At 37.1% G+C, this 15,552-nt stretch overlaps 1 protein-coding gene across 3 annotated transcripts in view; it reads left to right on the forward strand.

Moving 5' to 3' along the window:
- Window positions 1–15,552, forward strand: part of UBE2E2 (ubiquitin conjugating enzyme E2 E2) — a 386,047-nt gene that overhangs the window by 241,203 nt on the left and 129,292 nt on the right. The gene's annotated exons all lie outside the window — the stretch shown is intronic.

Below are 15,552 nucleotides of genomic sequence, written 5' to 3' on the forward strand. Positions count from 1 at the left end.
ACATTTCTAAATTAAAGAAAAAATGAATCCTGTGACTGATGGATATATTGCATTAATCTGCCACCCACCCCCCAAAAAAAGAACTTGTCTGGCTTCTTGTAAGAGAGGATGATATTATTTCATACCTTAGTCTTACGATAAATTCCAAGTATTAAGATCTGTCTTCTGATCCTAAGTGTTCATAAAGACATATAAAACATTTTTATGAACTCTTATGCCCTCGTATGTGTAAGGAAGAAAGTCTTACTATGAAGTATAGTTTTAAGTATACTAAATTAAAATGCCTTACATAAGGCACTGAGATTTCTGTGTTGTTTTCTATAAGATCTTATAAAAACCTGTGTTATGAGCTTTTATTTTTTAATGTCAGAGTGTTTTTTAAAATCCAAAAGAAGTTTTCAAAAGGTAGATTTTGTAAGTGAATAATTTAGCCAGCCAGATCATCCTTTCCTCACTCTGTATCCACTACTAGTTTGCCTTCCAGAGATGCATAAATAAGGGGGCCTGGTTACTGATTCTTCTGCTCTCCTGTAGCTCTGCCTGGGGTTTTCCCTCAGAGGAATGTGGTTTGAAAAACCTCCTCCATCACTACTTTATTTGCAGTACATATTATTTAATTTTCTTTGATAATATATCAAATATCTATATTAATAATTGAACCAAATTTAGTAATTTAAAATTAACAGCTTATTAGATGTATATTACCTGTGTCCCCTACTAAACTCCCTTGCAATAACAACAGTACTTACCAGTTTTCTGCTCACCTCTCTGGCCACACACCATTCTTCTTTTCTGGCCATTATCCCTCTCATGGCCATTAATGGACCAAGTGTTAGGTCTTCTTCTCTTTTCTCTTCCTACTCTGTCTTTCCCTCTGAGTGATCTCATCTCTGCCTGTGGTTTCACTTACCACCTCTGAACTCCAGAGGAATGACCTCAAATATCATAAAGGCACCACAGACTATTAGATCTGTCTTAGCTCAGCTTCCCCTCTAAGAAGAACCAGAAGCAGGGCAGCATGTGGTGTTTATTAGGGAACATAATCCCAAGAAGTAGAGTGAGAAACAAGGAGAATGTGGTTTGGTAGGGGTGGAGAGCCAATACATGGATAAGCTATTGTGTTACCTGCCACCACTCAGTCCTATAGGTTCGTTCCTGAAAACTCTCGTAAACTGTGCCTTAAGACTGTACCTTGTGAGAGAAGAGGAAGAATTTTTTCATTAGTTTCTGTCTCCCATTGGCCAAAGATTCACCCTTCAGTATATTAATTCCTCATGGGGGTATGCAAGTAGGGAATCCAAAGCAGTGTCAACACAAATGCCATAGAGTACAAGGCAAGAACTGCCTTCCAGGCATGAGGCAGGGAACTGTCAGATGTACCTATGTGGAATTGGTGCTGATGAGACAGCTGGAATAAGATACAAGTAAGGTTGAGAAGATCCAAATGATGCATAAAAGATGCCCAGTATTAATACACCCCTTTAACCGCTGAGATCCATTCAGGCTCTACATTATACGTAGCTTCCATACTACAATATGAGGCCTCCATTATTGTGAGAATAAGATGCCCTCACTTCATCCCTGAGATCAGAGGTAAAGTGCAATCAGTAACTGAATCCCCTTCAAGTTGGAGCCCTGCCACAGTGTCCAAAAGACTTTAGACAGGAGAGTTAGAGAAACGAATTACAGTCCCTTCTGCTGCAGCTGGCCGTGAGGCTGTAATTGATACACATCTTCTGTCACTCATTTTAGGTTTTGTTTTCTTCACCAGTTTTTTGTTTTTGTTTTTGTTTTGTTTTGTTTTTTTGCCAATTTGTATTGCTTGCCTGCTGAAATAAAATATGACTTATATCCCTCAGGTGTTTGGGCCCTTAGTTGCCTTGCTGCTGTTGATCCATAGTTGTTGAAATTTCCCATTTATTGTAACCACTGGCTATGGAAGCACCAAGAGATACCCCAGTGAATCTCTCAAGTTCTGGACATATTTCTTCCTCCCCCATTGTGTAGCTGCAGTCGTTGCTTCTTGTGGTGTTCCAGATTGAATATTCCTAGCAGCAACCTGACTTCCTTTTTTCTACTGATGTACTGGCTTGAGGAGTCCAAAGTATCCCAGCAGTATAGTCAGATCTTCAAGTTTATTAACTCTTACATGTCCACTGGTGGACCTTAACCCCATCTGGAAGTCAGGACCTCTACCTTAGTGGAGACAAAAGTAGGATGGGTAGAAAACACAAGTTTCACAAAGTCAACCCTACTTTCATCCTTCAGTTCCCAGACCTAAGTATTCCAGCTGTTTATAACACAGCACCCTGTAATGGCCATTGCTTCAATGCATATGCATATACCATACCCTGGAGGGCAGTGCTCCAACACTGCAGGAAGTCGTCTTCAAGATGTGTCTTCAGCTGATATTTTTTAATAGGCTATTCTGCCTACCTATTGGGCCAACTGTTTATTTGTGGATGGAATATACAGTAAGGCAAATGGATTCTAAGGGCATGTGCCCATTGTCATACTTTCTTAGTTATAAGATGGGTACTTGGGCCTAAGACAGTGTTTGGTGGGATGCCATGTTGATAGATCAGTTATTTTGTAAGCCCTGGAATGGTGGTGGTAGCAGAGGTATTGGGAGCTGGAACTAAATCCATGTTCAGATTAGGTATTAATTCTGTAAAGACAAATCATTGCCACCCTGCCAATAACTCTTTTACTCCCTCTACCCCCCAGCTCCCATGTAATCTTATGCCAGGTGATCGGTGTCCTTGAGTAATGATGCCATATTGAGTGCTTGACATCAGTCTCTTTCATTGGCAGGTTACACATTTAGCAATAGCTTTTCACATTGGTGAGAGGAAGCACCATGGCCACTCTATTATGGGCTCACTGTGTCAACTCTGTGGTGGCCCAGGTGGAAGACTGGCTGACAGCCATAGAATAAAGTATCCTATTCACCTCGTTGTTGATATTAGACAACACACATGTTGACATGCTCCATTTTGGTAGATGCCTCCTGGTGGTTATTGTGAGACACACAAATGCCCCTGATTTGTGCCCCATTTGTTTTTCCAGATGTCATTGTCACATCATCTTTCACTGTTGTTTTCTAGGCCCCGATCGAACAGCCAGAAACCATCTACCACTGCCAGTGAATCAGAGTATATCTGTAACTCAGGTCATTTCTCCCTCCTTCGAATGGATGACCACCACGTATACTGCTCCAGGTGTTCTCATCTGCCAAACTTCCTTTACCACAGTTCTTTAGGTTTACTCCTGATAAGGCTGCAGTGCAATAGCAGTTCATGTTTGGCTAGATCTGAAATCCTTTTTTTCCTGACAGTTGGTCATGAAGGAGAAAGGCATTAGTGATGTGGAAGTCTGAGTTACCTGTGAATGTAATTTTTTCATGCCTCCTGAATATGCTTATACCTAATCCCAAATATACCATTTCCATCATACAACAAGTTGTTTCTCTGCCCATCTCACCTTGCTACTCAGTGGGTACTTTAAGTCACAGAGTCATTTGTTGGTACATAGTCAGGTATGCAAATTCTCTTAAGGCCCTGTAACATACTAGGATTTGTTTTTCTAGCAGAAAGTTGTTCTCTGCCGCTGAACCCCAAGGATCAGCATTGTGACTTCTCTTTTGGTGCTTGCCAGAGACTCCACAGCATTTTTATCCATCAATGATAGATCTTCAGCCTGGGGGACAGAGAAAGACCCTATTTCTTAAACAGAGAAAAAAAAAAAGAATAGGTGTTGTACTGTGAGATCCATTGGTCACAGATGCACCATAGCTGGGACCTGCTACAGAGTCTTCTTTATCACACTGGATCACTCTTGAAACTGGCATCCTTCGGGGTCTCTGATAAATGGGTCAAAACAGTGTTGAAAGTACTGCGTATAAATATACAGCCTCCAGGATCAAAGAAGGTCCACCTTTTTCTTAACAGTAGATTTGAGAGATGCAAAAACTTGTTTCCCTTAAAGAGGATGTTCTCAGCATGCCCTGGAGCCCTGAACTCCTTAAAAAGTTTGGCAGTGTGTGCCATACCCCTTAATTTTTATGAAATGTCTGCTATGTGTATTTCACTTACGCTGGCTAGGGTACTTTCCATTTTATGCTAACCAGATGCAGTTAGTATTCTATCATGAATATAGTGAAATGTGAAGATATCCAGGCTGACTGAATTTTGAGTGAGATCAGAAGAGTTAACATTGCCCTGGGGAGATATTATGGTCTCCTTGCCATTGTGAAAGTTATCTCTTTTTCATCTTCCCTACTGATAGGGACTGAGAAGAAAGCATTCACCATATCGGTAGCTGAGTACCAAATTGATACCATATCTGGCATGCCAGTTACTACTGGGGATTCTACCAGTTTAAGGTTACAGTTATTCATTATCCATCTTTTTTTTGTTTTGTTTTGTTTTGTTTTGTTTTTTTATCTGTAGGGTCATGAAAGGTGTAGAAAGAGAATATGGTAAGGACCACCACTCCTGCATCTTTAAGTCTTTGATAGTAGTGCTCATCTCTGTAGTTCCCGAGACTTGGGCCAAAACTTTATTAATTAATTGGCCTCCATAAACCCCCACTCTAACCAGAAGAGCATGCTGGCATTTCAGGTCCCCCAGTATTGGTGTAGTTTGGAACTCAATTGTAGTAGGCCTCAAAAAGTTTGGAATTTCCCTTTCCCCAGTGCAGTTATCCATGCAAAACAGTTCTTTGCTCTTTCTCCTTACATACTGTTTCCTCTGTGTGACACATTCATTCTCCTTGCTTTCCTTAGGTATTATCTGATTTCCCTGACTAGGTCAGATCAGCCATGTGTTACTTCATGATGTGCCTCTTTTTTTCAGTACTTGTAGCAGTAGTAGTTTTATATTAATTTTCTGTGTTTGTTTAATTAATGCCAGTCTCTATGTAATTTCCCTAAGAGTAATGTCATTACCTGTTTGTGCATCACCCTGTCCCTTAGTGCGTGTGTCACATATTAGGTGATTAATAACTGTTTGAAAGTGGTTGAAGGGAAGTGGGAAAAAAAAGCGTTTTGTCCCAACACCAGGAGCCCTGTTATTGTATCTCATCAGTTCTAAGAAGCCTGTTTTTACATCATTTAGCCTTTCTAATATCGATTACTTTGGGACAAGTAATTGTTTGAGTTAGTTGTAGTTATGCATTCTTCAAAAACCTTGCAAAAAGAATGTCAGCAGTTTGGAAGAAAATTCCAGGGGCAGTTGTGGAGAGAAATTTCAAGATACACTCCCACAACAATGCTCTTGGTGACACAAAGGACTACATTTTGTGGAAAAACAATTATCTCTGAGCTGAAAAATGATTCAGAAGAATTAAACTGCAAGTGTGAAGAAGTTTTAGTAATTCTTTTTTTGCTCATGTAATCCTTTCTTTGAGCTCATGTGTGATATATAAACATGACTGTTAAACTTATCAAGACACCCCTTTCAAGAAGAATAATATAATTTTTGTGTGATAAGAAATCACTATATTACAGCCTAATTTAGTGAGTTTTTCTCAGTAGTTTGTAAAGTAATATTGCACCTTACTTTATAGTCAATGAAATACAGTATTACATGGTTGTCTTCAGAGCATTTAACATTCATGGCATTTTGTGTGAATTAGAAAAATGTATTCCTTTCTGCAGGCCAAAACAGCCTTGCAACTGGATGTGAGGAGAAAAGGTTATTAGGAAACTTTGACAGTATAGCAAAGTAAATATCAAATCAATGTTCAGAGGAGTAAGTTTCTGTTTTTAAAAGTTATTCTCTTTAATTAAAGGCAGTTTTTTTTTTTCTAATGGATAAGCCAGTTGTGAAGAAGTTTTTATCTGTGGATATCAGGGTCTTTTAGGGTAGACGGGAAGTCTAACAGAGTTTAATTTTGACTGAGCCTTTTGAGGTTAGTGACCCTGTAATCTTTTCAGAATGAAGCCCTTGCCATGAAACATTCCAGTTCCACCCCTAGGAACTTAGGTCAACTCCAGAAAGGCATTTCTGTCTTTGATGTTTGATGTAAATCTTTATTCTTACATCTTTGGCAATGTTTTTGTTTGACCGTATACTCTGGAACTACTTTCCACACTGATTGTGTCAAAAATTTAATTTTCATAACTAGCTGCAGTTAAGCCTAACTTACCCATGTTATGGAGATTTAGGATACTATTAGGAATAGTCTACTAAGTTGATATTTTTTAATACATGACCTAATATGAGGATTCTGATTGGAAGCTAATTGGGAATGATATTAGTTCCTGTCGTGAAAGTATTTAAACTTTTACAGTAACATTAACTAGTTGGGTTCTAGATACTTTCTATTTAAAATAAATTTCTCTCACCAGTTGGAGGGTGATAATTTATAATTCAAATGTGTTACCTAATTTTGTATAAAATACCTTTTCCTGGTTATGTTTCTTCCTTTCTGTATCCTCACTTTCCTTGTAATATAGACAGAGAAGTGCAGTTTGTAGTAACCTGACCTCTGAATTGCTCTTTGGGAGCATAGTTACAAGGAATTAAAGGGGAAAGCTGCAACTCCAGAGATTAGGAGATTAAGTTAGGCAGATCCGGGATCTCTGGTACCTGGTAGGAAAGATAATGTCACAAATTGTAGTGCATGGTTCCATCTGTTTACTTCTTCTTCTGTCTCCTTTCTTGGAGTTTACCACAAACTTACATTTTCTGGTTTTTCAGTGGTTTTTAGAAATGTAATATCCATCATCCATAGAGTTCTGTTGAATTGACCTCTTACCTAACAGCCCAAAGGTATGCTATGGCATGCCATTGTAAGTATACTAGCAGAAAGAGTTTAAACTGGAAGAATTTAGGGTAACTCTTACGGAGTTCTAGAACCTTAGTAGGAATACATCTATCACTTTCCATTGAACTGTGTGTGCTGCAGCCCAAACAATGAAAATGCTCATTTTGTAGAAGTGAAAGCATTTGGTAAGTGTAAGGGGGATTTTTATTGTTAGCCACATTTTTGGATATCAACAGACTGCTTACATGGAGTTGTTAAAAATTTTTTGGAGAATAAAACAACAGATCTTTGTTTCCGTTGACGATTACATCATCATGATTTCAGTACCAAATCTCAGAATGTTCACAAGAAGTAACTGGATGGAATTTAAATATTTGCTTCTTATTTTCAACTCTGATTTTAAAATTTTGGATGGGGTAAGAATGAGAAGCTGTGGAACTCGGTGAGGTTTTTGTTATATCTGATTACATTTGCTCTTTTCACCACTGTCCATTACTGATAATTAAAAGACAATTATCCTTATTTTTTATCCTGATTGGAAAAACCATTATCTGGTTCGATCTAATCTTTTCAGCATTTAATAAGATTGAAAATTCTTATGACAGCTCTGGTAATACTGCAGGTTATTTTTTCCTAGGGGACTCGGGCAGACAGAATCAATCACACATCACGATTCATCAATTCTAAAAATTATCTCATATAATTCTGTTTTGAATTAACTAAATAATCCAGTAAGCAGTGTTTTTAATACCTCAAAGGGGAAACGTTTTAAAGCTGGCTAACAATGAAATTTCCCGTTTTTCACTGGCAGAAACCCCAGCCCCATAATGGGGAAGGTCCCACCAGTGCGGAGGCCCCACATGGGGATCCCTCCCCCTAGTGAGGAAATGTACCCCTGAAGAGGCATCCTCCTGGCCACTGGGCCCACTGCTACCCTGCCACGTGAGTACAGCAATGGCTTTGAGGACCTCAGGAATTTTTTCATTTATTGGTGGCCATTTGTCTGTTGTGGGAATTGGCCAGGCCCTCTTCCTTTTCATCCTCTTAAACATTTCAGAAAAGGAGATAAAAGCCTGCTTTGATCACCTTGCTTCTTTTTTGCAAGTTTAATAAAAAGAATTTGTTTGGATAAGAGGTTAGGACTCTTGGGTAGAACTCAGTTAAGTGTGATTAGTGAAACAGTCTGTTCATATCTAGAGCAGTACTTTTCAATACAACTTTCTGCACTGATGCAAATGTTCTCTCTCTGTGCTTCCAACATTGTAACACTAATCTCATGTAGCTACTGAGTCCTTGACCTGTGGCTCTAGTACAACTGAAGAATTTAAATTTAATTAATTTTGCTGCATGTGGCTAGTGGCTACTAAATGGGGCAGTTCATGTCTACAGTTAATGCTGTGTGCCTCTTAACATTTCTATAGGTACACTTCTTTACCTCTTTCATTATCATCTCAGAAAAATTTGCCTTGTGTTATGTTACTAGAAATATGATTCTTTAAAAGTGAGGAAATAAATTAAGAATTCTGATTTCAAAATATTCACCCACATTGCCCTTATGTAGTTTTAATTACCGTATGGTATTAAGAACATTTATTTAATTTTAAAATGATGAAGTATCTACTTAAATATCCCAGCTTTATTTTCTACTTTACATTTTAATTTGCAACTTTAATATGTATATAGAAGTAATTACACATGTTAAAATAACTTTTTCATTTTATTTCTTTTTAATGAGACTATAAAATATCTTACTTTAGTATAATATGTGCAGTGCTATTACTAAAACATTAAATTTAGCTCTTACTAATTATAATATGATACTTACAAATTTCAAAGTTTTATTCCAGTAGGTGGGTTACTGAAATTACAGATTAATTAAATTTGTAGTTTTACTGGCTGAGAATAAATGACTTTCACTATTGAGCTATCACTAAAAGTTGCTCACATCATAAAATGTTAATAAGAGGAACTTCTTGGAGGATATGGGAACTTTTTGTACTATCTTTGCAATTTTTCTGTAAATCTGCAACTATTCTAAAACTTCTTAGATGTTTATTTAAAAAATTAACTGGGCATAGTGGTGCACACTTGTATTCTCAGCTTCTTTGGAGGCTGAGGTGGGAGGATCACTTGAGCCCAGAAGTTTTGAGTTCAGCTTGAGCAACATAATGAGCCTCTTCTCTTAAAAGCAAATAAGTAATTTTTCTTGAAAAATTGCTCATGTCAAATTTGTCCTGCTATCCATTTAGATTCATTAATTTAGCTGTGTATGAATCTAAAATAAGAATTCCTAAATCACTAATAGGTAGTACTTACCTAAGTCTCATTACATGGCATCCTTGAAACATCCTTGATAAATACTTATAATTTTACAGATGAGGAGGCTGAGGTATGGAATAAAGAGTAATTTGAGCAGGTTGCTGAACTGATCGGTGTGACAGGTCTGCAATTGATAGCCGGGAAGTTTAGGTCTTTAGTGAGCACTTCTAAGGACTGTACCGTGTTACCTCTTAAGGAGTCTTGATTATGTAACGTAAGATTTGGTCTCTCCGCTATGAGTGTAGTAAGACATACTTTTTGCTCTAAGAAATCCAAAATAAGCTAATACCCTGGTAATAAAGTACTTTTACAACATGAAAAGTATAGCGGTATGCTTTATTTCTCTTTCAGTAATTCAGGCTTGATTGTCATAAAATTGTTAGTTATTTTTATGAGCAAGGAATATGTTCATAGTCTCTCAACAAGAAATCTATGTTGGCAGAGTTTTCAAAAATATATTTATGCTTCCCTAAGATAGTGGCCAAGTTTGAAAAAAATAAAGAGAACAGTACCTAAAGGGTAAGAGGAATGGATATTGCTGCTTATCTCATAAATTTTTATCATTTTTATTGAATTATTACAGGATTGTTTCACCATCAACCTGTTAATGTTATTCTTACTGGAAATTAAATTATAGAGATTTAATTGTTAAAATCTAAATATGGAAAAGGTTGATGGTGAGTTTTTGACAATTCTTTGAGATGTTTTTCTGGTCTTTGGAGAGTATTTCTTTGGCTGAAAGTGGAGAATAAAAAGGATGGAGTTACTTGCATAATTCAAAAATTGTTGCAGATGGAATTTGTTAGTTCATATCCTCATTTAATGAATGTTCTATATCCACTGGTGAATTCACACTTTCAACAGCATGATATATCTAGCTGCTGCATGGATTTAAGGTCATACATTTACTTGTCAGCAAGAGACACAATAGGAGGTTCTTTAAGAAAATGTGAATCATAAACAGGTGCAATTTTTATACAGAATCTTTTTTTTTTCTGTTAGTTAGTAGACTTTTGAACCAGTTGACAATCCTCCATTGACTCTTCCGAATTATTTGAATTTGGAACATGGTGTTTTCTTGATAAGAATGTATGTTTTGAATCTATATTACAATTTTTGAGAGACTGTAGAAAGTTTAGGGCAAAAGTCGTGTTTATAAAATATGGGAATTTTAAATTCTAGTGCACACTGACCACTTAAAATTTATATTCAGATTGTTGATTTAGAATAACACTGTAACGATCCTAGTTATAATCTTTATTAGGCTAGGTGATACCTGTTACCCAAATGGTTGAGTTGCTACTGCATAATTCTGTGTTGGGCAAAGGATGAGAATAACTTTATCCCTGATGGGAGAAAGACAATTTAATGTTATCATTCCGTAAAGAGGAGGATATGTCAAGAGGTCTGGTGAGGGCAGTAGGGAGGAAAAAGACTTGAAGGACCAAAATGTCTATGATCTAACAGACAGAGTTAGAATGGACAAGTTCTTTTTATGCCATTTCTTGAATTCTGTTCTCCACAGCACATTGGCACACCGCTTTACTCAAATAGCAACTGTGTATTCTGGATTTCCTGGAATAGGCCAACTTTTTGCTATTTCATCCTGTTTTTCCCATAAGTGCACTCATACTGCTTAGACTATATGTCCCATTTTAAATAGTATCCTTAGAAAAATAACTGCTCTCAAAATAAATGATAGGTAAAATATTTTGGAGCATTTGGCACTGGGGAAGTAATAAGTATTCATAAGGCTTAGGCACCTAAGTTTGAATGTGCCTTCCTATAACTGGCAAGTGCTACTTCTGGAAGAGTATCCTAATGGTTTAATGACATTTTAAATGTGTCATTTAAATCAACCTGGTTGTGGTATTTTCGACATATTTAAAATATTGAATTTTTTGTTAAAATGAGCAACTATTTTTTAATTCATCCATTTCCATTGGAAACAATATGTTCGGAGGCTCTCCATTTGTTTCTGCTTTTTTTTGTGGTGAGGAAAGAAAAAAACACTTTATATCTTTAACCTGTTTTTTAAAAAGAAAGTTGGCATGAAAAGTGACTTAAGGGAAGTTAAACAGAATATATACCCAAAGTATTAACAAATGAAAAACAAAGACTACAGTTTTAGCCTACTTTCTCTTTCCACATATTTCACTTCTCATTTAAAAATTGTATACATCTTTGAAGACTAGAACTGAGGTGCATACAGTGGTGGTTTGAGGATATTTAAAAATCCCTTTTTATATGTTTCTGAATCTGGAAGGGAATCATTGTAGATCTTAATAAAATATAAATCAAGATACTGCATATTAACAACTTTATAAAACAAACTGTGAATACATTTGTCATTATAGATGTCCCTAACCCTCTGCAACCAACAGAACTTTCTTGTAGGGCAGTGTATTACAGCTTTCCTTTTAAGATGTATTTGTACATTGGCCAAGGAAACATCTCTTCATTGTGAAGATGCTACAAATATCATGATAGGGAAGGAAACTTTTTCTGAGCTTGTTATAGTGGTGTTGGTTACCTTCTAAAGAAGATGCACGTCTAGTAGTAAACACCTAGAATGTCTGCTATAAAATAAGTTAAAGGTATAGTTTTCTGTACTCTTTAATTTCACAGAAGGGAGGCAGCATTCTGAGATATTTGCATATTGTGTAAGATTTTATTGCTAAATGTAGGTATTTAATTTGTTAAAATCATAGGCTCTTAGAACTTGAGGAATAAGAGGAGATATGTTTTTTACCTTTGTCAGTTTTGTTCTGTTTGAATTTTTAAGAAGCTGATGAATGTTTAGATCCCCATTAGTTGCTCTTTAAATTATTTTAATACTTTATAAACTGATTTTTAAAATTTTAACAGTACTTAAATGTAATAACTTTATACCATTTGTTTATTAGTTACTAACCTACAGTAGAAAATCTACTTGAAACAGCTTATTATTTTAAAAGAACTAAATGCTTTGAGAAAGAATGGTTTATTTTAAAAGGTGCTACCCATGAATGCAGTCCATATTTTAAAAACTGAGAGTTGGGTAAGACCTTTAAGGGAGTTCTCATATCTGAGCGCTTTCCATCTACCTGCTGAAGTCTGATTTAAGTCTCATCTTCTACCTTGTATCTTTAGTCTCATAAAGAACTTTAAGACAAAAATTATGGAATAAATTGCCAGAAAAGCTAAGAGAAGTTTCACTTACAGTACAAAAAATATCACAGATAACACAGACTGTGTTTCATCCTGCTAATGGGATAGCCCAACAGCTTTCTTCCGTCTGTGTGTGATGTCTGGGTATGCCTGTATGAGAAGTAATACATGAATATGCACCTAGAATAACAGCTCTTTTAAAGTTTTGTTTGAACTAAGTGCAAGTTTGGCAAGATGCCATACTATTTTTTGATAGCATACAAATTCAAGCACTAAAATAAAAGACTACCTCTTGTAATGTGTTGTACAGTGTACTTCCTAATGTAGCTGAAGCTAAACTCAAAATTTGAACTTTGCATAGAAAATGTTAGGATTTTTTTTTTTTTGTCTGTTTGCCTTACGTTTTGCAGTATTTTGTTTCTATATGGGTGTATCAGAGATTATGAAAAGTCATTGAAGCCAAGTGTGGGGACTTGATCCCTAAGCAGAATTCACTGGATTATCCTATCTTCCTGCCTAACCCAGGTCTTTGCATGACAAGAATAGCTTTAATACAGATTTTCCTCTCTTCTCTTTCTGACAGACCTGAAAAACTTAGCTTTCCAAAGGCTTCCCTGAATGCAATGTAAATAGATGAAGCAGAACTATCAACAGTCTATAATTAAGCAGCTTGACTACCGGTCAATAGGAAATGCCCTCTGTGTCTGCCAAACAAGTGAATTTCAGGCATACCTCAGAGATACAGCAGGTTTGGCTCAAGACACAGCAGTAAAGCACATGTTGCAACACAGTGAGTCACACAAATTTTTTGGTTTCCCAATGCATCCAAAAATTATATTTATACTGTATTGTAGCCAATTAAGTGTGCAGTGACTTTATGTCTAAAGAGGACAATGCATATACCTTAATAACATGTACAGTATTGGGCTAAGCACAGTGGCTCATTCCTTTAATTCCAGCACTTTGGGAGGCAAATGCAGGAGAATCACTTAAGGCTAGGAGTTCAAGACCCCCATTTCTACAAACAATTAGCCAGGCTAATTTTTTAAGTTTTCAGCTTAGGCGGAGGATTACTTGAGCCCAGGAGTTCAAGGCTGCAATGAGCTGGGATCACGTCACTGCACTCCAGCATAGGCAACATCATGAGACCCTGCCTCTTAAAAAGAAAAATAAGAAAACTTTATTACTAAAAGATCCTAACAATCATCTGAGCCTTTAGGGAGTCATAATCTTTTTGCTGGTGAAGGGTCTTTCCTTGATATGAAAGGCTGCTCACTGATCAAGGTGGTGGTTGCTGAAGGCTGGAGTAGCTGTGGTAATTTCTTACAATAAAACAACATGAAATTTGTTGCATCAGTTGACTCATCCTTTCACAAAAGATTTCTCTATAGCATGAACAGGTGTTTGATAGTATTTTACCCACAATATAACTTCTTTCAAAATTGGAATCAGTCCTCTCAAACTCTGCCACTCCTTTATCAGCTGATGCTATGTAATATTCTGAATCCTTTGTTGACATTGCAACAGTGTTCATAGCATCTTTACCAGGAGTAGATTCCATGTTAAGTAATCACTTTCTTTGCTTATTCCTAAGAAGCAACTCTTCATTTGTTCAAGTTTGATCATAAGATTGCAACAATTCAATATCTTCAGGCTCCACTTATAATTCTAGTTCTTTTGCTCTTTCTACCATATTTGCAGTTACTTCCTCCATTGAAATCAAACCCCTCAAATCATCCACGAGAGTTGGAATCAACTTCTATCAAACTCCTGTTAACTTGATATTTTGACCTCATCTCATGATCACAAATGTTCTTAATGGCATCTAGAATGGTGAATGCATTCCACCAGATTTTCAGTTGACTTTGCCCAGATCCATCAGAGGAATCACTGCCATTGGGAGCTATTGCCTTACAAAATGTATTTCTTCAATAATAACACTTGAAAGTCGAAATTACTCTTTGGTTTATAGACTACAGAACGGTTGTTGAGTTAGCAGGTATGAAAGCAACATTCATCTCCTTGTACATCTCCATCAGAACTCTTGGGTGACCAGGTGTATTGTCAATGAGCAGTAGTGTTTTGAAGAGAATCTTGTTTTTGAACAGTAGATCTCAACAGTGGACTTTGAAAATATTCCGTAAACTGTGCAGTAAACAGGTGTGCTGTCATCAGAGCTTTATATAGCATAGGTAAAGTTGATTTAGCATAATTATTTAAGGCCCCAGGATTTTTGGATTAGTAAGTGAGCATTGGCTTCAACTTAAAAGTCACCATCTGCATTAACCCCTAACAAGAGGGTCAGCCTGTCCTTTGAAGCTTTGAAGCCAGGAGCTGACTTCTCCTCTCTAGCTAGGAAAGTCCTAGATGGCCTCTTCTTCCAAAAGAAGCCTGTTTATTACCCACACAATGGGTGGGTTTGATTACTTGGTGGGTGACAGTCCATTTACCATAACCAAGGAGAATTCAATAAGATTTTATTACTTGTAATAAGAATGCTGAGGATAGTTCCCAAAGCAAAACCTTCCTGAACAACCGTGAAAACGAATTTTTATTAGACTGGTTAACCGAGTCATTGTATGTAGAGGTGGGGTGAAGTCCACACCCTAGCAGTCGCTGATCATGCTTCTATATATGCTGTGTGTATAGAAAATGGGGGCTAAGCTTCTCTCTGGGCAGGGATTTTAGTATGCATCGAAGGGAGTTTGCCAAAGTTCGTCTGCAACTGACGCATCCCTGCATCCAATTGGTTTTTCTGGGGCTACACTTCTTCTTGGAAGTTTTTTGAAATAACAAAAGCTCAAGGTATAACAGTTATAAGTAGATGCTTTTTCACAGTGGATACCCAAAAACCCAGGGACCCTAAGCTACATTTTGTCTGTGTGGAAATCTGATCTGAAGTAGCCACCTTCATCAATGATCTTAGCTAGATATTCTGGATAACTTGCTGCAGCTTCTCCATTAGCTGCTGCTGCTTCATCTTGCACTTTTTTTTTTTTTTTTTTTTTTTTTTTGAGATAGGGTCTTGCTCTGTCACCAAGGCTGGAATACAGTGGCGTGATCACAGCTCACTGCAGCCTCAACCTCCCAGGCTCAAGCTCCTCAGCCTCTCAAGTAGCTGGGACTATAGGCAGGCACCACCATGTCCAGCCACTTCCTCTATTTTATGTAGAGATGGGGTCTGTGTTGCCCAGGCTGGTCTCAAACTCCCACATTCCACTTTTGTGTTAGGGAGACTGCTTTTTTCGTTGTGTCTCATGAGTCAACCTCTGTAGCTTCCAGCTTTTCTTCTGCAGTTTTCTTACCTCTCTC

The sequence above is a fragment of the Trachypithecus francoisi genome, unplaced genomic scaffold, assembly GCF_009764315.1.
Source record: "Trachypithecus francoisi isolate TF-2019V2 unplaced genomic scaffold, Tfra_2.0 Lachesis_group0, whole genome shotgun sequence".
Classification (NCBI taxonomy): Eukaryota; Metazoa; Chordata; class Mammalia; order Primates; family Cercopithecidae; genus Trachypithecus; species Trachypithecus francoisi.